The sequence below is a fragment of the Vicugna pacos genome, chromosome 24 (assembly GCF_048564905.1).
Source record: "Vicugna pacos chromosome 24, VicPac4, whole genome shotgun sequence".
NCBI lineage: Eukaryota > Metazoa > Chordata > Mammalia > Artiodactyla > Camelidae > Vicugna > Vicugna pacos.
In genome coordinates, this window is record NC_133010.1 from 23,271,292 (window position 1) to 23,298,082 (window position 26,791).

Below are 26,791 nucleotides of genomic sequence, written 5' to 3' on the forward strand. Positions count from 1 at the left end.
ATAGTCAGTAACTAATGGGAAGGTTTATTTAGTGAAAAAAAAAAGGACATGATGATACAAGATAATGATGAATTATACATTATAGTAGCGCCATTAATTCTAATCAAAATACGTAACTGCCCTTTTGGGCTAGTGAAAGCAAATGTGCTGGCAGTGGAGGCTGTTTAATGTTTTCAGATCATCAGAAATGGGTAACCTTTGGATAAAGATCTCTCTGTGAGTCATCCATGGACCACCTGCATCCAAATTATTTGCAGTAACTTTTTAAAAATTGAAATACAGTTGATTTATGTTTTAGGTGTACAGCAAAGTCATTCAGTTATGCATGTATACCTACATATTCTTTTTCAGATTCTCTGCCATTTTAGGTTATTATAAGAAATTGAATATAGTTCCCTGTGCTATATAGTAGGTCCTTGTCATTTACCTATTTTATACATAATAGTGTGTATCTGTTAGTCTCAAATTCCTAATTTATCCCTCACCCCCCTTTCCCTTTTGGTAGCCATAAGTTTGTTTTCTATGTCTGTGAGTATTTCTGTCTTATAAATAGTTCATTTATATCATTTTTTTAAGATTCCAAATATAAGTGATATGATACGGTATTTATCTCTGGCTGACTTACTTCACTTAGTATGATAATCTCTAGGTCCATCTGTGGTGCTGCAAATGGCATTATTTCATTCTTTTTTATGGCTGAGTAGTAGTCCACTGTGTGTGTGTATCATCTTCTTTACTCAGTCATCTGTTGATGGACACTTATGTTGTTTCCATGTGTTGGTTGTTGTAAATAGTGTTGCTATGAACATTGGGGTGCTCATATCTTTTCAAATTAGAGTTTTCATCTTTTCTATATATATGTCCAGGAGTGGGATTGCTGGATCATATGGTAACTCTATTTTTAGTTTTTGAAGGAACTTCCATACTGTCTTCCATAGTGGCTACAACAATTTACATTCCCATCAACAGTGTAGGAAGGTTCCCTTTTCTCCACATCCTCTCCAGCATTTACTATTTGTTTATTTTTTTTAATGATGGCCATTCTGACTAGTGTGAGGTGATACCTCATTGTAGTTCTGATTTGCATTTCTCAAATAATTAGTGATGTTGAGCACATTTTCAGGTGCCTGTTGGCCACCTTGGAGTAACTTTTTAACAGAGTAGATATCTGAAATGTCCTCCACCCCTCTGATTTACTAAATTACAATTTCTTGAGGAGTAGAAAACAGGAATGAACATTGATAATAAATGATTCATGTATTTTCACGAACATCGAAATTCCATAACTATAGTATAGGTCGGGTGGGATAGACTCTACCACTGAGAAGACACAAAGCAAAGTAGGGCGACGATGTGATACTGGGAGAGTTGCACACGGAATAGCTCTGGGGGGGGGGTACTGCTGACATTACAGCCACAGTACAGCAGCTCTGGCTGCAAGACTTAATTCATAAGTAATAACTGCCAAGGAGTGGTGACCAAAACAGCAACTGAGAGAGTCCATACCAAATGCACTTTCCAAAACCTCAGTTATCAATGTCATTCATTATGAAATGTAGGAATGGTTGTATTTTGATCCTTTGTACCCTCTATGTATTCAGTAAATTATTGACATAATTTGGAAAGTTCAACTTGTTTTATCATTTATTTGATGGAGTCTCAGTTAAAACAAGAAGCTACAGAAGAAAAATTACTTTGTTAGAAAATTCTGACCACTAAAGTATTGGTTAAGCAATTTTACCTACTGGGAATTATTGGTCTTTAGTCTGTAGTTACTTAGAAGATCCCTGAAGACAAAAAAATTTATATTTTAAAAATGCATTTCTTCTTCTGGAAATAGTGCCAAACATGATTTACTTCTTTAAAAAGATAGTCTCAAATTATAAAAATTAGCCAATGGTAAAGTTAAGTGAGAATCAGGGTCAGTGGCTCCAAGACCTACAATCAGAACTGGAGCCTCTAAACACCTATTTTTCTCAAATCAAATGCTAAGAAATGTGTCTTGGATTTGAAATCAAACTACACAAGCCTTCTTGGTTATCTGCAAGTTCATGGCTATTTTCAATAATAGAGTCTATATAATATTTCTTTAGCCGGTTAAAAGGTAAGATTACCACCTTCCTCAGTGCAGGTCATCCAAGTTGGTCCAACTTCAAGAATGTGCTGTTCAGCCTGGATATAGTTCAGCAAATCAACACTGAATCTGTTAGGACCTCCTTAATATCATTTCCTCACTCACATCTTTTACCCTCTTTTCCATCCTCTGTTTATTTAAATATCTTCTTACTTCTTAGTCCTTTAAGCATGTCAAATTTGCCCTCCAAAGAGACACTTGCTTTATCTTATAATTTACTTGTGTTAGAAATGCTCAGTTAACCAAACAGTCCTTTACTGAAATGCAGTACGAGTTTCAGATACAAGTTACTGTTTTTAATAGGCGAGGAAATCCCAGTGAACGATTAACTGTTTTCTTGGCTTCCACAGTATTTATTTATATATACTTTTCATTTAAAAAGTATACTTTTTCCCCCTTATAGCCCTGGCAATGTATTTTTATCACATGGTTATTTATGCATTAAAGCCTAGTTGGTATATTTTCTCAGTGAGAATGAGCACCATGATGCTGAAACTTTATTACACACTATCACCAATAAGCTACTGGATTTAAGTATTACTATATTTAAATATTACTTGATTTAAATATACTATTACAGAAACAATAGTTACAATAAAATATTATCTTAGAAAAAATTAAGAACTGAGAGAAAAGGGATTTAGGATCCTCAGAAAATAATACTTCTAATGATAGTAGTTTCTAGAAAATCAGTATCAGAGTAATAATAAATATCAGACCAATAATCTTTTAATCAGATTTTCTAATGAAAGAAGAACTTGTGTAAAACCAGACTGAAAATCTAAAGGAGAAAGGATTAAGCTACACAGTAATTTTCCCTTCTTATATACAGATAAATGTGAAAATGAAACAGTCAGAATTAAGTGTTCTAACAAGACTCAGAATCAGAGACTTCTGGATAATTCCAGTTATGATCCATAAAAGTAACTTTATCTTTTATGACATACACTGAGTTGCTTAGAGCACTGTAAATAGTATTTTATCAGATACTGGCAAAATTTTTGGATCTATTTCAAGGCATGCTACACTCCTACTGAAAAGATCAGCAATTGATGGGCCTCTTCTAAGTCCCACATGGTTTCCAGGCAATCATACAAACTTAATTTCATTTTGCCTCAGTTATGATAGATCCGAAATGTACCATAAGACGCACATGGCCTCTGATCTCACTGTTGATAGGGCCATCATTCACTATCACTTATTCCCCATTTTAATGGAGATGCTGAGAACTAGAGGGAAAAAAAAACAATGGCCTTTTCACCTCTTTTCTTGGTTAACTTGAGAAATTCATTTTTGTTCTATTAAAAGCCAAAGCAGTAAGTCACCAGGCCACGGGTCATGTCTTTCAGCACTGTTCAGAACTTCCCTGTTACTAGCTGTTTCTGCTAGGCTTCCTGCGGCTAGGGCTAAGCGCTGTGTGCCTGAGCACACCTCCGGGGACTCTGATGCACAGTGGTTCTTCAAATACTGATCACTGATGCCCAATTCAGTGGGTCTGGGGCTAGGCCCCCAAATGTGCACTTCTAACAAGTTTCTATGTTGTGCTGATGCCACTGCCGAGAGGCACACTCTGGCTGCAGCATCAGCGAGTGAAACCAGTCTGAGAATTTTCCTAGAGTGGCTTTCATTTGCATTACATTATTATGATGAACTCTTACCATAAATCTACAGATACAGTTAGACAAGAATACACCACATCAGCTTAAAATACAACTCTCAGAAATAATGGTTTTATTTCAATCCTGCTACACTGTTGGTGGAAATATAAACTGGCAAAGCCACTATGGAGAAGAGTATGAAGGTGCCTCAAAAAACTAAAAACAGAACTATCATACAATCCAGCAATTCTACTCCTGGGCAACTATCTGAAGAAAACGAAAACACTAATGGCATAAGATATGTGCACCCCAATGTTCACAGCAGCACTATTTACAATAGCCAAGACATGGAAACAACATAAATGTCCATCAACAGATGACTGGATAAAGAAGAATACACACACACACACACACAAACACAAAATGGAACACTACTCAGCCACTTAGCCATAAAAGATAAAAAAATAATACTATTTACAACAACATGGATGGACCAGGAGATCATCATTGTAAGTGAAGTAAGCCAGAAAGAGAGAAAAATACCATATGATATCACTTACATGTGGAATCTAAAAAAAGATACAAATGAACTTATTTACAAAACAAACAGATTTACAGATATAGAAAATAAACTTACAGTTACCAGTGGGGTGGAAAGGGACAAATTAGGAGTTCAGGATTTGCAGACACTAACTACTATATATAAAACAGATAAGGAACAAGTTTCTACTGTATAGCACTGGGAACTCTATTAAAAATCTTGTAGTAACCTATAATGAAAAAGAATATAAAAAGGAGTATATATATGTATATGAATGACTGAAACATTATGCTGTACACCAGAAACTGACCCATCATAAACTGATTATACTCCAATAAAAAAAGAAAGAAAACAAAGTCAATATAAAATCAATAAATAACAAGAATCTACTGTATAGCACAGGTAACTATATTCAGTATTTTGTAATAACCTATAATGAAAAAATATGAAAAGGAATATACACACACACACACACATATATATAAACTGAAACATTATGCTGTACACCAGAAATTAACACAATATTATAAACTGACTTTACTTCAATAAAAAGAAAAAAAATTTTAAAGTCATTCTTGGACACTTAAAAAAATTGCTTATTGAACCACATTACTTAAAATCTTCATAAATTTTAATTTCTCCATCTGCAAAATGGACACAATAATATCTCCTTCCTCATAGGAAGTGTCTGTGCCTAGTACAGTGCCTGGCACAGAGTGTTCCTTAGCTAACAGTGACAGAAGTGACAAGGAGCATCTCTGTGGTCCTCTCTCAGGAATGTGGAGGCAGACTGACACTTGATGGGCACAGAAGACTAGGACACTCTTGTCCCAGTTTTGCTTCAGAGAACTTCCTGCCAGGTCTTCCCAAACCTTGGCATTCCCAGGGCGCCATGAGAAGAGAATTCCTCCCCGTGACAGGAGATATTCTTCATCACCAGTGGGCTCATCAAGAGCTAATTCAAGGTCAGGTCAGAGTACATCATGACATGTTTTAGATCGCACTATGAACCCCACGATAATATACACAAAGCTGAATATTGAACATAACAGTTTCACAGCCATGTGCTATTCCATGATACCCCATGCCCCACGGCGCTTACTTCTCAGTCCACTTACTGGGATGATAAATATTATCATTTGGGGATTTCTCCTGCGCACCAGAAAAGTTCACTGTGTTTTGTGAAAAAGAAAACTGGGATATTTCCTTCAGGTGTGCAGCTTTACAACAATGGAAACCTGCTTTTCATTTTTTTTCCTTCCTAGATGGGCTACCCTATCCTGTGTCTAAAAGGTAAGCCACATCCAAATGGACTTTAAAAAGGGACTTGAGGGCACATGTATTTTGGAATATTTTCTCTCTACATTTCTATTTCCAAATTGTTCAGACCTTCAGAAAAGTTAATAGTCATACAATAAACACCTATGTGCCCCTCATCTAGTTTCATCAGTTGTTATTTTTTTTGTTCATTCTTGTTACCTTTTTCTATTTTGCTGTGCCATCTGAAGTTATCATGATATTTTAATCCTAAATACATCAGCATGCATGTCTTAAGAACTAAGATGTTCTACAGAATCATCTAAACCTTAAATACACCAAAAATGTCACTTTCATACAACAGTATTACCTAATACGCAGTCCATTCTATTAGGACCATAATTGGGAATGTATTTGCAAAGGTGAGAGTGCCAACAGCACATCTGGGTAACGAAGTCCTGCTCCCCCCTCCAAGTCCCCGTAGGAGGGGAAGGTATTTAAGGTGGCCACACTTTAATCAGATTAATGTGCCACTTCTTAAGAATTTAACAAATGACTTTAACTTTCTTATATTTAAAAAAAAGTATAGCTTAAACAACATCTCTTTTTCTAGATTTTGAGGTGTTTTTTAGATTTTCATCATCAGCATAACATACTCATCTCTTGAAAAGAACATAGTAATGCACACAATTTAGCTAACAGAGACTCATGTGCTGCCTATTTTGGAGTCAACCGCTTGAAATGTGACACAGGGATCATACCTGCATGAGTCACCAAGTTAGTGAGAGGAGAAACGGCAATGACAATAAATCAATATTGTTGGTTATTTCTTTGTTGATTCTGTAGCAAAGGCTGTTCCCCTTCCAAGCCAAAATATTTAAGTGACTACAGATAAGTCTCTGGATCTGTGTCCCATTGTCTTCAACCACAAAATAGGAAGGATCATATCACTATCAACATCACAAGGATATTTAAGGGGCCAAAGAATGTAGGATGAAACTGCTTTTAGTTCGCAGGCAACAGGGCATAATCCAAACTCCCAGCTATCTGCATTTCAATGACACTTGCTGTAATCCAGCGTTAACAGAATGGGTCTCCCCCAAGAACACTGATCACGTACGATATTGGCACAACTTTTCTTATAATGTAGCAAATGTCTGGTCATACATTTTTGGAACAGTTAATAAAATTTCATAAACGTTCAGCTCTCCTTCATTCTTATAACCATAGTAATGTTAAGTTACATGAAATTACCACCTGGTAGGTTTAAAATGATCTTGCATTAGCAATTTCATATTGTTCAACCTGGCAGTTGTGAGAGCTATGGTCTACTAGTCTTTCAAAGACTACTGCTATTACTCAGAACAGCATCCTGATATTCAGACTGTACAAGCGCCTGCAGGGGCTTAGGAGAATGCCTGGCACATTCAGGAGGGCCAGGACTCTGGCTACTAATTCTGTCAAGTCCAAGTACTTCCATATTAATTACTACTGATGCTCCAACACCTTCTGCATATGCCTTCTTCCATCAGTATTACAAATACGTATATTGTGATGAGTACAAATGTGACTCGACATCCCCAAAAGACACATGCTCATGTTCAGAAAGCTTAGGTTATAAAGAGATTTTCCAGCATATTTCTTTAATAAAGTAAGGCATCTCATGGGGAAAAAAGCAGAGCTTGCTGTTTTGGCAGCTTTGTTGCTAAGTTTTTTAAAATGCAGTAAAATAAACATTCCAATCTCTTAAAAGTCTTAATCCTAGCAAAGCTATTTTTCTTTCTAAGCAATAGGTCTGCACTGCAAAATGAGCAGCTAGTTCCAGACAGCAGCAGGGCAGAGATGACACACAGAGTCCCAGAGCAGTTCACTGACCTTACAGCAGGAAATCACGGTGTATCATCAGAATCCGCCTGGGCAGTATCACTTTGCCAAGAAGCATTAGGCTTCCTTTGAAAGTCAGATTTGATTTTGCTGCTATTTCTAGAGAGCTGGAGAGCATTTATATCAATGAAATGCAAACATGCTCTTTATTCACCTAACATGATCACACCTCCACGCTGAAGAGAAAGCAAAGAGACTAGGAGCAGGGCTCAGATTCACCATTTTTGTCACATGCCAGGCTCCACTTTAAGTCATCGTTATGGAATGGGGAACCTTTTCATAAAAATCCAATGCCTTAAGTACATATTCAAACATTCATACTGAAAACCTGTAATTTTTAGCACTGCTTGCTGATGACAAAGAAACCCTCCCTGTGCAATTCTGTCTTAGTTATTACTGAAGAGTTCACGAGCGTGAGTTTGTTATTATTGCAGAGAGGGAGGCAGAGCTGGGGGGAGAGAAAGAGAGCACATGCATCTTAGAGCTGCTTATCTGATATTCCCCAGAAGGAGCAGAGCATGATAAAATTATAAAACAGAATAAAGCATAATTCAGTTTTATGAAGTTAACATAGATACTGTTAAAAACAAGGCAACAGGCTGAAAATGGAGTCACTTGTGCTAAGGCCCCCCATCACCAAACCCAGACTTAACTTAACCACAGTTTTACTTCTCCCAGAAATGGAATCTTAACCAGTCACTCAGAAATCACCTGATTAACACGAGCGAGGCCATCTTCCGGACAGAGCCCTGCCATCCCCTACAGGAAACTGACCCTGACGTGAGCAGCCCACTGTTTGCTAGGGTAACTGCCTGGTTTCTGCTCCCTTCTGCCTATGGAAGTCTTTATTTTTCACAGCTCCTTGGAACTCCCCTTTATATACTACATGGGATGTTGCCTGATTCATAAGTCACTGAAAACAGCCAATAAGCTCTTTAAAATTCACTGCTGAACTTTGTTTTTTTAACAATATTAAGGAAATGGTCCAAATGGTTTTCTTTCACTTTCTTGATTTAAAAAAGAAAAAAAAAGCCATGGCAGGTATTAGTTCAGAAGGCTGAACAAATTTTATTCAGAATTTCTACGACAAGGTGTTTATGTGCACTAGTTTTTGGCTTTTTATTTTGTCGCAGTCTAGCTGATCTACAGTGTTGTGTTAGTCTCTAGTGCGCAGCACAGTGGTTCAGTTGTACATGTATATTCTGTTTCACATTCTCAGCCATTATATGCTATTGTAAGATACAGAATGCAGTTCCCTGTGCTGCACGTCAGAACTTGTTCATCTGCTTTATACTCAGCAGTGTGTATCCACTGGCCCCAAACTTCTACTTCATCTGTCCTCCTACGTCTACTAGTTTTCGATGCAACCAAACCGGATGACTTGGCAATAACAGAGAGCAACAAACTAACTGTACTGTTAGCACTTATATGCAGACAGGTTCTCCATAAAATACACATTCAACTTTAAGTAAGTATTACACATCTACAGACCTTTCAGACTATTCCACCCTTGCTCTGTGTTACTCACTGACATAGAAGGCCTCTGTTCGGGGCTGGCGCTTCTTTGCAGAAACTTGTTTTAAGGTGGGCGATGTTCCCTAAGCACTGCCAGCCTGAGAGCACTTGCACCGACAGGGCACAGAAGCAACACCTGGGCCACACCTCTCAGTCCACCTTCCTCCACCGTGCGTCCACTGTGCACAAGGCGCTCCTGGGCGCTCAGCTCATAACCTCCCGCCCCAGCGAGGAGCCGGCCATCCGCCCTGGGCTAGTGTGAGCCCCAGAGGTCCACAGCGTAAGTCCCCCCCACCACCCCCAACTTGCCAGTCCCACATCTCCCTGCTTACCAAGACTTCAGCCTTAAGGGTAATTCTTTAGAATAGAAAACACGTTTCTTCTAGTTTATCACAGAATGAAAAAGAGAAACAAAGACAACAGAGGTTGTCTGAGAGTTCTAGCCTACACAACAGGTGACAGCATCACGCCGATTTTACTGATGTGCAACGAGGAGGCTCCCAGTTAGGCTTCTTTTCAATTCCTCGTGACACGAGTTCACTCATTTTACCTTCATTTCTCCACTCAGAAAAAAGAGAGAGAGAGAGAGAGAGACCAATTCTTTCATCATAATATCTTATTTCAAAGCAGTGAAGCCCAATGAGATAAAGTCTCCTGTCTTATTTCAAAATAACGTCTTGGGACCCTGGTAGCGCAGCAGCTCTGCGGGCTTTAGAACACCACCTCCAGCAGAGGGGGCGGGGGCAGGAAGGGGAAGGGGCCACAGGGCCCCGGCAGTCACAGGGGTGGCACTCACTGTAAACCCCTGCTGCATGTGCTCGTCAGGCTGGTGCGCGGTAAGCGTTTCTAATGGATTGAGGTATTTCATCTTCAGAACTGCCTACGAGATGAGACATAATACTCAGTCTCTTTTTTCAGATGAGGAAACTGAAAAAGAAGTTAAGAAACCTGGCCCAGTTCACCTGGCTAGTAAGAACAGAGCCCAAATTTGAACCCACACAGTCCAGCCTCAGCTTTCAGTCAATGAGTAACACAGAACAAGGTTTCAATGACTACAATGAACTGCCTCATTCTTGTGCCTGTTGCTGGGCAAGGCCTCTGGAGAAACGTCATCCTGTATGTTTTCCCAGCAAAGTTTTAATAGATGAAGATACTATAGTTCAGAGGACTGAAGCCTTTCCCAAGGTCACTAAGCTGGAGCTATGGGAGTGTAACGTAAGTTTTCACTCTTGTTTCTACTACATAATTAAGTCCCTATGGATCCAAGAACTCGGTATATACTGAGATCTAAAATGCAATACGCCACTGACAGACACAGCAAAATTATTTTAATTCCTTGGGTATTAACAGGGCACCGGGGGATGGAGAGGTAAACCCAACTTCCGTGATTTTGCTCAAAGTCACCCTCAGATGACAGTTAGACGTGGCCTTCTGGCTCCCTGGCCTGTCCCGCGGGAGCCCCAGCCACAGACCCCCACGTGCTAATCTCTACAAGCCTGTCCGGAGGTTCCTATATAATGGCATTAATTAGCTTAATAGGAAAAAACAAACAAACAAATTTGGAGAAGCAAGCATGGATGTTGATTTGAAAATTCAAAGGAAACAATTTAACAATGACCTTCATGGTGAAATAAGGAACACAATGCACAAACTCTAACCCTACTTTCACTCCTTCAGGGTAGTTCCTCCTTGGAGTCTGCACCATTTGTGAAGATTTCACTGCATAAGGATTTATTTTATCCTGGAATCAAACATTCTTTTCGACTCTATTATTCTCCTGCCAATCAGCCTCACGAATGGCTCTCTACTTTAATTAACTGCCTTTTATATCATTTTCTTGTAGAAGCTGCTGAATCTGGCTAATTATTCAAGGGGGCAGAGGGAAGACACATAGACGCATTACCACTGAATGTAGAAAAAGGAGAGATGGAAATATCAACCGGCCGTTCTCCTGAGCCCCAGGTTCATCCACCAGGCTGCCCAGCCTTCCCCGGATGTGTGCTCTGCTTCTCAAGCTTACAAAAGACCTGATTTCTCCCTCTCAGGCTAGTCTCAGCCCAACAGCCAGAGTAATCCTCTTAAGAAGTCAGTCAATTACACCGGAAATGAGTATCATCTTATATGTCAATTACATCTCAAAGAAAATAAAGTCAAATCTACAATTTGATGGACGTACACACTAATTTTGAACTGAAAAGTTGTCTTTTAAAAGGCTTTGCATTATGTCCAAATCTTGAAGTATAAACGCTATACTGCTTTTGTGAGTATGATCACATCCCAGTGTCGTGTCTGTCTGGTCTGTCACATAGTACCAGGCATTGATGGTGAATGACTCACTACTTAGTATCATTCTTAGACACTGAACATAATTTAAATTTTTAATTAGTATTTTTATATAAAATAAAAATTATGAGGGGATTAAGAAAAAAAGGCAAATCACATTATTCTTTTCTCAAAACCTGTCAAGTGGCTGCCTTTTTCTCTCTCAGAGTAAAGGTGAAGTCATCACAGTGGAGTCCAAGTCCTGCATGATGTTTGGACCCCTCCGGCCTCAGCCTCCTCCATCACCCCTGGGCTACACACAGATCCTCAAATTCATGGGCACCCTCCCACCTCAGTGCCCTGGGCGCCGTCTTCGTCTGGAACATCCCGAGATCCATGTAGCCCTCGCCTGCTTCCCATTTCACCCAAACGTGACCTACTCAGTGGGGCACTTTCCTACCCTCCTCTATTGAAAACGGCAGCTTTGTCCCCCGCCACTCCGCTCACCTCCGGCTTTACGTCTCTCCCCAGCGCCCGTCCCAGGGTCACACACTCTCTCTATTGTCACAGCGTTCTTGGCCCCTCATTGTATAGATACTCCCTCTGCCGTCTGAAAGGCAAAAGAACAAGCCTGCATCTATTCTGTCCGCACTCTCCGTGCAGAGAACAGCGCCTGGCTCTAGTAAGTGCTCAGTGTGTATTTCTTGAATTAACGAATAAAGGAATGAATGAATCACCAAGAGAACTTCACTTTGCTGAATAAGGGAAAGAGACTAGACGGAAATGACCGACCATGTCCCTGGCTACGTGGGAGCATCAAGGAGCCCATCACATTCATGGCATGATATGGTCAGAAGTTCTGGTGAAAATAAGTAACAGTGAAACTGGTTCTAGATATGCTGGCGCAAAGGAGCCAGGCAGGACGTGCACCTGGAGAGAGTACAGCAGCCACGCAGTAATGACGGGCTGTAGTTTTTGTTTCTCAGCTTTCAATTTCCCCAGATCCGTAGGCCACGCTTCAACTTTCCTTATTTCCATCTTTCTATTCCACTATACTTACATCAATGGTCTCTCAGGTCATACCCATCAGCCGGGTGACCACGGGCAGGTAACTTCACTACTCGTGCCTCTTTACAGAAAAAGGATTTGGGTTCCACCAAGCAAAGGGCACTGCCAAGGTCCAGCAGACGTTCCCCGGGAACCTCACTGGAGACGGGGGGAGCCTGCAGATGTCAGGGTGGAGAGGAACCCCTCTTTTCCTTTCTACTCCAAGATACATTCTTCGCCCTTGGCCCACAGCCATTTCAAAGGGAAAGTTCTCCTTAGAAGAAACTGGAGCCCTTGTTATCCGAGAAGGCACAATATTCAGGTGGGAAAAGTCATCACAACATTCACCTCGGTATTTATAACCACTTCTGCTTTTAGGTCCCACACTCACGGCTACCACCTCCCGATCGTCAACAGGAACAACAGAAAAATAAACTCATCAGTTTCAGCGTCACATGGTTTCTCTGTACCTGAGGAAGTTCCGATGCCAACAATTTTGAAGATCACCATTCAAGAGTATTTTGCTACTGTTTTATAGTTCATGTTTAACTAGATCGCCGAGGGGCTAGTTTTTTTCCAGCTCGGGAATATTTGTTCTTATAAATTTATGTTTTTATAATTGGTAACACTGCACCTTCTCATGCCTGTCATCGTCATTCTCAAGCAGGATCTTTACTGAGAAACCTCACTTTATGGAAAAAAGCTGAGTCTTCGATGTGACTTCCTAGTACAAAGTAAAGTGACAACGTATCACTTCTTTCTATACACTTTCATGTAGAGTTGACTATACAACAAGACTTTTAAAAAAATGTTTGATTGCTTAAATAATTTATCAAAGCAGATCCACATAATATTGAGAAAAGAAAACCAAACCCTAAAGTATGGATTTAGGAAGGATATCACCAGATAAGTCAGGTACTGTATCCAGTCAGTCAATAACAAAACCCCAAAAAACCCTGCAATGCCCCGGGAAATCAAGTAAAAGGGAATGTCGGTGCATTGAATGCTTTTAGAAGCTCAGAAGCAAAAGGGACTCTGAGAGAAATCCAGCCTCCGGCAAAATACACTCAGATGCACTGAGAAAGAGAGACAGGGAGGCGTGTTTATCTTTCTCTCACATCTTAGAAATTGTTTATCTTTTAAGAAAGTTTTTCAGACATGGGATTATGTAACTTCTAAAGCTGGAAGGTCTGTCAAGTTCATTTATTCCAAGAACTTGACCTTACAGATGGGAGAGCGCTGGGTTCCGAGGGAAAATGGAAACTCATGGTCAAGCAGACAGGACCACGGGGGCCCTGATGTGTTTCTCTTAGTAACCAATTTGGAGACAGCCCGCCTTATCACAGTCTCTTTGGAGAATGACAGAGTCTGGCTCAATGTTGAAAAAGACAAAGAATTCAATGTTTCATTCTGAGACTGTGGATGTGCAAAGGGTATCTATTCACTTAGGCCACTGTAAATAGGAGCCAGACACGGGAGCAATTGGTGGGGGGGTGCTAATATTATTATGAAAATAGATAAAACTCCTTTTAGTATTAATAGGAGGATCTGGGAAGAGGAGTATTTGAAGTTGGCACTGGCAATGGCTTCATTGTATCCATTGAAAATAAACTCTAGGATCACTGACATTAAGGAGAGTCAGAAAAGAAGAAAGAAAAAAATTAGCAAAACTCCCATGCAGCGCTGTATCCTAGACTCCTTTATTTCGCACAAAAGAGCACTCGTAGCCCTCTTGCAGCAGTGGGCTTTTAAAACGTTTGTGCTTTCCCTGTACACCAACAGCTGAGAAAGGGGAAGCTGAATATTCAAAACAAAACAAAGGAGTTAGGTTTACCTCCAAATTCAAAAATAATAGCTCTTGCAGAATTCAAAGGCAGCCACCGGGGATAAAACATTTGCCGCTGATGGGCTGGGAACACTGCCCCAGATGTCACCGTTAATTACCACCATCCAGCTGAATATCAGACACCAATTCACATCTCACAACGGCTGTGCCACCAATCATAAGCTACTTTTTTTTTTCTGAAACAAAGTCACATTTTTCTTACTTTCAAGAAGTTTTGAGGCTGAATGCTTTCAAGACCCTTGGAGACTGATCTTCAGATTTAAGCACCATAGCAGTTAAAGCCCAGCACTGGTGGCTGGCACCTGAGATCCCTGCGCGAGGGAAAACACAGACAAGCGCCCCAGCAAGCACTGCATGTAGTCACACAGCGGCACACTCAACTCGCTCTCCTTCCAGGGAACAGCAGAGGACTGCTCATTAACTCAGTAAAGTCTCATGAAGGGAAATTACCGTATTTCTCACCTAGGAAACACGATAATGCACTGTGCAATAGGATTTATGCCCATTCAACTCCATTCATCCAGCCCTAACTAATCTTCTCCAGGATGCTCTGAAGAGTTACAGAGGAATAAGCAGGAGGAGGATGCTTGACCCAAAGGATAAGTTTTAGTGAGGAAAGGCAAATAATATTCTGAAACGTTCAAACATGGCAAACAAAACAGATATTTCTAAGAACTATTACGATCAAAAGACATTACCTTCACTTCTAAGGTGACCACAATTTAGACACTAATAACCTTGGACCAGAATAAGCATAAATGCCTATCCCAACCCTGGTAGCTTTTGCTAAAGACAAACCTCAGTTCCCTTGGAATTCAACTCGATTCCAGCGAGTCCCTCCATTTATAATTGCACTTTCTATGCTGTTCCTACCTTCCTTCGTTCTCAGGTTTGGCACTCTGTCTACCACCTCTGGTCAGGCTCTCCCTTTTTCCATTCTTTTTCTAAAATTTGTATGCTTCAGAGAAGACAAAAGTAAGTCTCTGGTAGGTAACATCTCATACTTTATCCTGCCTCCTCTCTTTCTTGCTCATTGATGGACAACAGCTTTGAAGATCAGCACATATTTCTTGTGTCCACGTTGTCCTACGTAAGGCAGAGACCCGTGATAGGAAAGGGAAGGCTTATCCATGGCCAGTGTTGTCCACGAGATTCCTTTTTCTCAAGACCTGGAATTTGGAAGCCTAGTTCCTAGAAATGACTGTTCTCTTTACTAAGTGCCAGGATACACAGGGACCCTACTTTGTATAAAGCGGTGCTTTTGTTAATGACCCCAGTTATCAACAATTAAATGGAAACCAGAACTTCGGAGCTGCAAGGCTGATTAGAGGTAGATCAACTAGTCCAGACTGCCTTGAAGGTGAGGATGCTCATACTCAGAGAAGGTGAATACCACGCCCAAGATCACCCAGCTTGTTGCAAAAAACTGACAGCTCAAGATGTTAATTCTGAGATTCCCAACAAGTGGTAACTGACTTAGATCTAACAGCTGCATTATTTAGACTCAATCGTGACCCATCCAAGACCTCACTTGTACCTCAAGTAAGCCTGTCCTGCATTCGGGTGCACACTCAGAATCTAAAGTCATACTGACTGTCAACCACGTTGTTTATATTTTCCAGAAGACAATGAGACCACATTCTGAGATTAATAAGCAAGAAAGCATACACATTTTAGCATATTTAACATAAATATGCACATATTGGCCTATTTCAGTTTTTTAAAATTGGAGAACAATTGAAGTTAAAACCATTTTTTCCCATCTGACTCTATTGGTTAGTTCTCACAGAGACACCTTGAATTAAGAAATGTTGTGCTCTGGTCCTTGATTCTTTGACAGCTGTAGAAACACAGATGAGAAAGACATGACCTGGAGCAGTTTACTTGCAGGAAAATATTAACATGCAAAAGCATGAATCATGATAGTCTACAGTCAGGTACTAACCTTCCAGGAACAGAACGCAGTTCAATGGGCCAAAATCGAGGAAGACATGCAGAGCCTTCAAAAGGCAGAGAGGGAGAAACCAGAAACAAAAGCACAGAATTAGCAGGAGGGACCAGTGAAGAAATCAAACCGAGAGGTCGAGAAGAAGAGGTGCTGGGGTGTGGTGGGAAATAATGTAGGAATTTGTTTGAAGCACGCCAGATAAAAACCCCTGCCCAGGGATTGAGATTTAATGCATCATGGAACAGAGTACACATTCAAGTTCATTCACCCTTTAGATTGCCTTTTGCCACAATTTAGCAAACCTGTCTGGGAAAGAGGTGGAAACCAGAGGGTTTTGCAAATGAACATGGAAACGTGTTTGCATGAGTCCTAAACTGCAAATTCCTAAGTTCTCTATGCTTTTATTCAACAAAATATTTCTCCTGCATCATCTCACCAAGGAAATTGTTTTTCCTCAACCTTTGTTCTGACTTTCTTTCAAACTGACTTTACATATGTATACATATATATTTTATTTTTAAAACTAAACTCATTACTGAGCATAGTTTTCCCTATTCTGCAAACTGCCAGCTTTGAGCGTGGAATGAAGAGCATCGCCAATGAAACTCAGAATCTTTCCACCATAATTTGATCTACCCTGAAGTCTGGGCCACTTCGTATAAATCATTTCCACATGCCTCAGGACTAAAACCAAGGCTGAGCGATGTTACTACTTAAATCTCAGTTCAAGTGATATATATTAAGCTTTCTCCAAGATAAACTAGAGATAAGATCAACTTTTTTTTTGATTTTTGCAAAAGAAAAAGAAAATACAAAGGCCGTCATGTTGAACGTAAAACGCTGCAGGCCTTTTATCTACAAAGTTCAACTAATCCTAAGGGAATCCAGGATCAATAGTTCTTTTATTTGGTTTCTTTGGCAAAAGCATTAAAAATTAGATTTTACTACGTCACCCAATAAATTACCTTAATGCCCACTTCGGAACAAGGCGTGGAGGGATGCACAGAACGCTCCGACAACTCAAGGCAACAAACAAGCACGGAGACGCTAATCCAAGCTGACCCCCTGACTTGCCACCATCGCTCCAGCAAGTCATCCGACGCTCTGCTCTTCTGGCCAGCCCCGTGGCAAGGCCTAGTCAAAAGCAATACTGGTGATAAAATCATACTTCTGCACGCAAGTTCTGCTGCTTCAAAAGAACTCCTTTTACTTCAATGTGTTTTGTAAAATTTACTCTGACTTATTCAATTTAGAATGCTTAGAAGTGTGTGTGTCTGCACGCACGTACCATAATTGGAGTTTTCATGTTACAACTATGTGAATGTCTTTTATGCCAAAGCTTTGAAAAAGGTATTCTGGATTGTTCTAGTCTCTCCTGACAGAACTTTAAGCAGTGAAACTACACACACACCTCACTGAAGATATACTCAAAAAGTAGAATGTGCAGTGGACACAATCGGGTTGTTCTTGCTCTGTAAGCAAGGCTTCCTCAATAGCCCGAGGACACAAGGACATGTGATGTGACCAAAACAGAAGGATGAAGATGGCTGAGGAGGAGTGGGAATGCCAGGTCTGGGTCCTTCCCCAGCACAGAGCAAGTGTGAGGAGCACGGTCACAGCTCCCACAAGGGGACTCTGGCATTGATTCTGGCCGAGAGAAAGAGCAGGAATAAATAACCCACTGCCAGGGACTGGGAAGGCGACGTGTTTATTCCCACTGCAAAGGGAAGGGAAGCCCGCAGGGAGCACAGTCATGAGGTGAGCTATGTTCACACTTCGAAGATCTTGAAAGTACAGGATCCTGAGTGCCAGGGAAAGCTGAAAGGTGTTCCGACCCATAATAAAGAGATGAGCATCACCAGGGCCAGATGGACCATGAGGGGGGGCCTCAGCTGAAGTCCTCTTGGTCTGAAGGGGAGATGCAGACTGATGCCAACTTGTTAGGTTGTTAAATCTAAAATTTGGGGTTTATAATCGAGGTTAATGTAAATCTCACCTTACTTGGTGGGATCTGGCTAAAGATAACTCCTTGAAAGATGAAAACAACTTTATATAATAACAAGGGCATGATCTCAAAAACCAATGAAACAGAAAGTGCAATTTCAGGATCATGGAAGCTGAAAAAACGGAGCACTTATCTTGGTGTTAAATATTTAATAATGCCTCTGCCTTTGTCTGAGATAGAAAATAAATTAACATTATCTTCTATAGAGACTTGTGTTCCAGTTTACTTTGCTATCCATAGACACGTTAAATAGAAATGAAGCTTTGATACGGTTACATTGCTTCTGTTCCTTAACAGTCATATTTTGAGATATCTATCAATATGTGTTTTATGTGAGGGAGGTGAGGGAAAGTCCTTCTCATGCCTTTTACAAAGCATCAAATTCTCAGCAGCAAACAGATCTACGCTGCTTTGCCCCAAGATACACTAGTATGCTCACTAGGTAGGTAAACAGCAAAAGCTAAATTTGTGATTTCACGAGAGACAAAAGTCTGGATTCCAGTGATCTCACCAAGAAGTAATGATGAGGCTTAGTGAGCAGGGTGAAATCTAATAGCACAAAGAAATGCACAGAGATGAAGCAAACTAAAAAGGCTTCAAGAAAGGACTGGAGAGTCTTGGCTACAAAGTAGCCATCTGAAACACAAACAAAAACCAGCTAGCATTTTAAATGGCTACACGCTCAAATGCATCAGCAGTATGATGGGGCTCGCCAAACAGGTAACGCAACAGATGGGGGTAATGCAGTTAGAGTGTGGAGGGGGAGCACACCCATCTCTTAGTATCCTTATTTTGCCAGGAAACTAGCTAACTAGAATATTCAGTTCCGTGTTTGGACCCCCATTTCAAGTGGTGCATTGATATCGAGAAGACATTCAGAGGATGTGTGTGATGGAACAGGACTGGAAATCTGTCATTGGGGGTGAGGAAGACAGGGAGTAGCTTCTTGGCCTGAAAAGGAGCCAAAGTCAGGAAAATGGAATAGTGTCCAAGTGTGGATGTGCCTCCCTTTGTCCGCAGCTCCCACAAACACAGAAGGAGCACACACAGTCCTCATGGCCATCAGGGACCTTACTTCCCCCCTCCCCTCCAGCTCAGCGCTCTGCATATGGCGCCTACACACACACACACGCCAGGCTGTCTCCCGCCTTTGTGCCACTATTCCTTTTCCGAAGGTGCCCTTTCACCCCTGCTTTCCTTCATCATGAGATAACATCTCCTCATCTTTAAGACTCAGATCAAACTCATTTACTCCTGAAAACATCTTTGACCTCCTCCTCTACTCTCCACCTCTGCCCCATCGAAAGCCTCTCTTCCTCTGTGGTTCTGAAGCATCCTGTGACCATTTTATAGCATGTACAAAATGACTTGAAATGACTCATGTATAACTGTCTCTTGTAGCAGGTGAACCGGTAGGCAGAGACTCGATCTAACTTTCAGTGGCTGTGAATAGACATTAGCTGATCCGTAAATTACATTCTTTCCCATCAAACTTTTCATTCTCAGGGTAAGTACCTACCTCACAGCATCATTAGGATAATTAGAGGAGTTACTAATGACAAAGAGCTTAGCTGCTATTATTATTACTCCCATGTATCAAACATGCAAGACACATATGTAATACTGTATGTAAAGTTAATGTCTCCTGCATCTGCCAATGACTGAGTCTGAGTGCAATGATGGCTTCTGAAGGTGAACTCTTTTCGAGTGGAAAAAGAATGATGCAGACTGACTCCCAGGGCTGCAGAGGAGTGTGAAAGGGCTCAAACAGTGCAAGGTGGGCTTTAGATAATCACAGGGAACCATGAACATGCTGATAAACACTGCAACGGGTAAGTCAAAGAGACACAGGGATCTCCTCCTGAAGAGGACAGACGTGGGCTCAGCTGGACCGGGCGCTCACTTCTTGCCCTGACAGTAGACATGGTTGGCAGAATCACGGTGTTAAAGACGCCCGTGTCCCAGCGCTCAGAGACTGTGCATGTTTTAGGTCACACAGCAAAGGGAAACTAAGGTTGCAAATGGAATTGAGGGTACAAATAAGCCGATCTCAACACAGGGAGATTATTCTAGATTATCCAGGTCGGGTCAGTGTCACCACCAAGGTCCTGAAAAGTGGAAGAGGGACAGAAGAGCACCAGAGAGATGGCTGCCGGAGAACTCAGGAAATGGAGGAAGGAAAACCATGAGCCAAGAAATGAGGGGGGCTTCTAGAAGGTGAAGAAGGAAATGGATTCTCTCTTAGACCTTCCAGAAGGGTATACAACCCTGCTGACATCTTTATTTTAGCCCAATGAGACTCATATTGGAATTCTGACCTCCTGAACCGGATGGTAATTTGTATCATATTAAGCCGCTCAATTTGTGGCTGTTGTTACAACAGCGAAAGAAAGCCCGGTAGGTATGGCACCTGTCTACACTGCTTTAATGATCTCAAGCGCAGTGATGCTGCACGTGAGATCTAATAAATCCTTCCATTCGTTTTAATGAGTTCTTATTAAAATGTATTTTAAATGTTATATTTAAATAATACCTAAATAAAATCAATATGAAATGCAATGCAAAATTAAAGAAAAACATGAAGAATGATTTTATAAAAGGTTGTAAAATCTGACCAAATGCAAAACATATGGCCTGATGACAAGAAAAATTTAGATAAAAAATACTTCCATTTCCATTGGAATCCTAAATTCAATAAAGGCAGGATGCGACTCATTTTTGCCCATTTTATCTTGGAACCTGATGCCTAGAATGTTAATATTTACAAAACAAATGAATGGATATACAATGAATCAATCCTGGTTTATCTCAACATATACTGTGAATAGGAGATTGCTATCAAATTTGAAAGGTGTTTTTTGTACATTCTTTTGTATTTTTTAATGATTCTTTTCTTTTAAATAGACTGCAGTTACTTTAGAACACTAAACTACATTAACAAGGTGACATGTTTCATAAACATGAACAACTCCCTGCTCAGTAAAAATAGTTTGGTTAATACCGACTGAATCCATTATTGTGCTAAACGTTTTTATCTGCCCTGAATTCTTATGTTGAGACCTCATCTCCATGTGATGGTATTTAATGACGGAGCCTTTCGGGGGCGATTAGGACATGAGGGTGGAGCCCTCAAGAATGAGATCAGCGCCTTTATAACGGGCCCCACAGAGCTCCATCACCCCTTCTGCCATGTGAGGACATGCGTGCTGGAAAGTGGGCCCCACCAGACATGGAATCTGCCAGCACCGTTGTCTTGGACTTTTCAGCCTTCAAAATAATGAAAAGTAAACTGCTGTTTAGAAGCCGCCCTGTTTGCGGTGCTCTGTGACTGCAAAACAGCCTAAGACATGCTGCATCAGAGTGAAAGCTAATCGGCATATTTTCTAATGAAAGTTTCTTTACGCAGTATCCACACAGCTCCTTTCCCACAACTTCTCACACATACGAATCAGTCACTCGTGAAGTCACATTCTGGAGGGCAGGTTAACAGTGGGCCAACTCAATTACAAAACGCAAAATCTGTAAAGTCCGTCCAGCAGGCTCTTGTGTTTTGGGGGAAAGGTGTTAAGGCTCCCTGGATCCAGGGAAATCCTTGTAACATTGAAGCAAAAATAAAAAGGGGGAGAGAAGCAGCAGGGAGTCCACGTATACGCTATAATCACCCCTCATCCCCTACTCAGACCGCCTCCAAGACGTCAAGTGTCTGTGCCCCGCAATGAGCTCATGTCCTGAGACCTAGTCCCCCGAGAAGAAGGGACCTCAGCTGCACTGCTCTCCGGTCAGTACTGGGTAAGCCTCGGTCTTGGGCCCTGATGATTGGGGGCTGGATGACCGCCCTGTATCCATGACTGGTTCATGAGCTCACTTGCCACCTGCATTTACACTTGACCTCTGTACTCCGCCTCTGCCTCCCCCGGCCGGGACTTCTGCCCAGGCTGTCCACCACCTGGCGCCTCAGAATCCCTGCCTCGGACCAAAGCCTGATACTACTCGTTGCTTCTACTTGCCCTTCTCCCCTTTGCTTTCGGCAGTGAAGGAGAGAACACTCAGGGGAATGCAGGTGGGTCTGGTGACATGCTGGTCCCTGGGGACTTTGAGCTGAATTGTTAGAACCTTAGTTCTCAGTCTTCCCGACCTGTTCTGGACACTCCTCGCTCCTGCAGAGGCAAACTAGAAGCAGTGGGAAGGCAGCAGATGGCAGGGCTGCTTTTTTTTTTTTTCTCCAGGAACACCAACTGCCATCATGGCCCTAGGCAAAACCATGTAGAAGGCAGAAGTTATCTATGGAATCTTCCAGTCTCAACTCTGAATTTCTCTTTCTGCTTTTGACTCACTTTCCAATGCTCATCTGGCTATGCAATAAATACCCACCTAGAACTTAGATTGCTCTTCCTTTTCCCTGTACGTCAATCAGTTAAAACCCCTTCTCTAAAAAATGACAGATTTTGTTGGTAAGTCTTAATCCAGTTAGTACAATTAACACTAAATTGTTCTGTATGTGGAACTCTCCTGTTCAAAGTATCTTTTGCTTCCTAAAATGTGATTACTAATCTCAATGATTTAATGGAATGTGAAATTTGCAGAATACATGAGAGACCATTCTGACCAAGATGCTAATTTTTCTTTTAGCTGATTTTCTAAAATAAATTTCACTGACGAAAACTACCCTATTAGCACTAACCCCCAGCACTTCTCTCTGTAAGTAACTCTACACTCCATCGAATCATACAACAAACAGCCCTCAGTGTCAGAAAGAATGTGAATTTGAGTTTGCCCAGATAAAGCATAAAAAGATTCCACAAGTTGCTCGCTTGGATAATCAAGAAAACAATGAGCCAGAGGTAGAGAGCACAGAAAGTCAATACACTGGCAATGAAGGTACAAATGCTCACCTTACAAACTGGAAGACTCCTGGTGGGCTAAGTCCTTTCTGAGTGTTTGACTAGTTAGATGGTCGGCAAAGGACGACTCAGGGATGACTGCACCGGAGTCCTGGTGTCTGCTTTAGCATGCATGCTTTACTCGGTGTTTCACTGGCCATGGGCCTGTCTATGAAGGCTAGAGCAAGGGGAGAATCATGATGTCAAGATAATTACTGCAACTGCTTTTTCACACCTCCAATAGCTGATGTGGGGAGAAAATGAAAGCTAAAACTTATTTGATGACAGCCATACTGACCGGTGCGAGGTGACACCTCACTGTAGTTCTGATTTTCATTTCTCTAGTGATCAGTGATGTTGAGCATATTTTCATGTGCCTATTGGCCACCTGCACGTCTTCTTTGGAGAAATGTCTGTTTAGGTCTTCTGCCCAATTTTTGGATTGGGTTGTGTTTTTTTGATACTGAGTAGTATGAACTGTTTGTGTATTTTAGAAATTAAGCCCTTTTGAAATTTATGGTAGTTTTACTGTTGGTGGTAATGCAAATTGATACAGCCACTATGGAGAACACCATGGAGGTTCCTTCAAATACTAGAAATAGAGTTACCGTATGATCCAGCAATCCCATTCCCAGGCATATATCCAGAAAAGATGAAAACTCTAATTTGAAAAGATACACGTACCCCAATCTTCATAGCAGCACTATTTACAGTTGCCACGACAAGGAAACAACCTAAATTGATTGATAAATGAATAAATGAATATTGATAGATAAATGAATAAAGAAGACGTGATGTATATAATAAACACACACACACACACATATATACACACACACATACACATACATATATACATACATATATACATACATACTATGGGCTATTACCCAGTCATAAAAAAGAATAAAATAATGCCTTTTCCAGCAATATGGATGGACCTACAGATTACCACACTAAGTGAAGTAAGTCAGACAGAGAAGTACAAATATATGATATCACTTATATGTGGAATCTAAAAAGAGACACAAATGAATTTATTTACAAAACAGAAGTAGACTCACAGACACAGAAAACAAACTTACGGTTACCAAAGGAGGAAAAGAGGGTAGGGATGAATTAGGAGTGTGAGATTAACAGGCACACACTACTAATATAAAATAGCATTTGCCAAATAGCACAGAGAACTATATTCAATATCTTGTAATAACCTATAATGGAAGAGAATCTGAAAAATAATATATATGTATTCTTTCCTGTCCACCTGAAACTAACACAACATTGTAAATCAACTATACTTCAATAAAATTTTTAAAAAACCTCACTTGGAATGACATTCTCCAGGGACATCCATGTTGCTGCAAATGGCGTTATGCTGTCATTTTTATGGCTGAATAGTATTCCACTATATAAACGTATCCCATCTTCTTTATCCAGTCATCTACTGATGGTTATTTAGGCTCTTTCCATGTCCTGGCTATTGTAAATAGTGCTGGTATGAACACTGGGGTGCAGGTGTCTTTTTGAAGTAGGGGTTCCTTCTGGATATATGACTAGGAGTGGGATTCCTGGGTCATATGGTAAGTCTATTCCTAGTCTTTTGAGGAATCTCCATACTGTTTTCCCCAGTGGCTGCTTGTGGTAGCTCATGGTGAAAAAGTATGTGACAATGAAAATATGTATGTTCATGTATAACTGAAAAATTGTGTTCTACACTGGAAATTAACAAAACATTGTAAACTGACTATAACTCAATAAAATATAATTAAAAAATAAAAAATAAAAATAAATTTAAAAACTGATGTGATTTACCATGTTAAGAAAAAGTATAATTATATTGATAAATAAAAAATAATTTGATAGAAAAAATATTTTTTTTAAAAACCTAAAAACCAAAAGATACTGTGATGAATTTCAGAAGATTACATTTATGTATTACAACAACAGTGATCAAGAGTCAACTGCCTTTCATGCAAACAAGCACTCTGTGACATTTTTAAATGAAGACCTCTGACATCAACGTGTGGGCTATACGTATAACCTTTAGTAATTTATTAGGTAATATAAACAATACAAGCAGTCAACTTCACACAAATTTGATGTTCTGGGTGAGTCTGGTACCTATGGACTCACGTCAGCCGTGGGTTTGCTAACGGGCTCGCTCACTCGCTGAGCTAGCTGAGCAAGCCTCCCTCCCTTACCCTTGTTGCAGCTATTCTTTTTCCTTTTTGCTTGAATTTTTCTTATGTTTACAGATTGATTTGGGACGTTTTATGATAATAGCTTTTCACAAACACAGAAATCCAAGTGTGATAGTCAGGAGAGCAGTGTTTGTTCCCGTGACTGCAAGTGTGTGTGTGTGTGTGTGTGTGTCTCATGAACCTGCTATTTCAGTCAGCTGCTGTCCAAATACTATGCTTAATGCCCGTGGCTCCTCCTCTCCTAACCCTTGGAACGCCTCATCTGTAGCAGTGATAGGTTATCCCCAGGAAACTAGAAAGATTTCTCGCTGTCCATCTTTCCCTCTCAGAAACACTTTTAGTGCCTATGTAATTATTTCAGCTAAACCCTATGGTGACATCAGCTCTACTTAGTGTTTAATGAGAAACTTCTTCCTACTTACATTTTTTTTTAAACAAATACTAGAGTTGTAAGAGTTGTCGGTAGTCATAAACTCCAAATCTCCGCACCCCAAGGAAGTATTTGTGCTAAATGGTGAGTTACTTATTGATATCTCAGAACAAATGACTTCAAAACTCAGCAGCTTAAACAACAAACATTCATTATCTCCCATAGTTTCTGAGGTTCTGGAATTGGGAAGCCGCTTGGCCAGGATCTCATTAGGTTCCAGTCAAGCTGTCCACTGGGGATGCAGTCATCTGAAGGCTAGACTGGGGCACGAAGACCCACTTCTAAGCTCACTCAGATGGCTCCTGGGAGGACGCTCAGTTCCTCACCACACATATGCCCTCACAGCACTGCTCCCGACATGGCAGCTGGGTTCCCCAGAGTGAGTGACCCAAGAAAGACTGACCAAAATAGATACTGTGGAATCTTTTACAACCCAGCCTCAGAAGTGACAAACTATCACTTTGCCATGTTCTATTGGTCACAAATAATGACTAAAATTAGGGACAGGACTACACAAAGATGTGAATAGTAGGAAGCAGGGGTCAGTGGAGACTGGCTCTCACAGAGGTGTATTTGCCTTCTGACAAGCTAATTCCTCGCTCAGATGGCAGTCTGCTGCATTTCCGCACAGCTAAGGCTGTCAGACAAGCTCTTCATGGACAGGCCAGCACTCACCTGTGTAAGAGTCGACGGCACAGAAACAAGTATAATTCACTAGATTTTGATAGCTTCTATGTTTTTTAAATTATTGGAATATTAAAGTTCCAATTTGATTGCTATTTTTGGATTTCTTCAAAGGCAATCAACACAATTTTCAAGCAAATTTATTCTATAGCCATAGCTAAATAGAAAGTATAGTAGGGAAGAAAAAACAGTGAATGAAAGAGAAAGGAACATGAAAGAGGACAGAGCACATGCTTATTTGATGCTACAGCAGGTGTTAGGATGCTAATTTCGCCACCACCAGAGTTTCTCTCTCCTCCCTCCCTTCCTCGTGCTACCAGATCAATCTTTTATTTTCTAGTCTTAGAAGTTAGCATTGTGAGTTGGAGCTCTTCTAATGTCCTGTGACTATAGTTCCATTTATGCCACTTGTACCAAAATATGGCAGACTTGTTTGGCATCTGTAAGAATTTTTGAGATACTAAATATAAAAACTATTATGTTGAGAAGCAACACCATAGAACTTGAAACACTCCATTAAACACCTCTTCCCGTTGTAAAGATGACACGTTTCGCATGT

At 40.7% G+C, this 26,791-nt stretch overlaps 1 protein-coding gene across 9 annotated transcripts in view; it reads right to left on the reverse strand.

The window, feature by feature from the left end:
* Nucleotides 1–26,791, reverse strand: part of DLGAP1 (DLG associated protein 1) — an 822,007-nt gene that overhangs the window by 432,226 nt on the left and 362,990 nt on the right. For 8 of the 9 annotated variants that reach the window (XM_072949175.1, XM_072949174.1, XM_072949177.1 and 5 more), the window contains one exon: nt 22,930–23,095. The exons of the other annotated variant lie outside the window; for it this stretch is intronic. The gene's annotated coding sequence lies outside the window, so the exon portion shown is untranslated. The remainder of the gene's footprint in view (nt 1–22,929; nt 23,096–26,791) is intronic. 9 annotated transcript variants of the gene reach the window in all.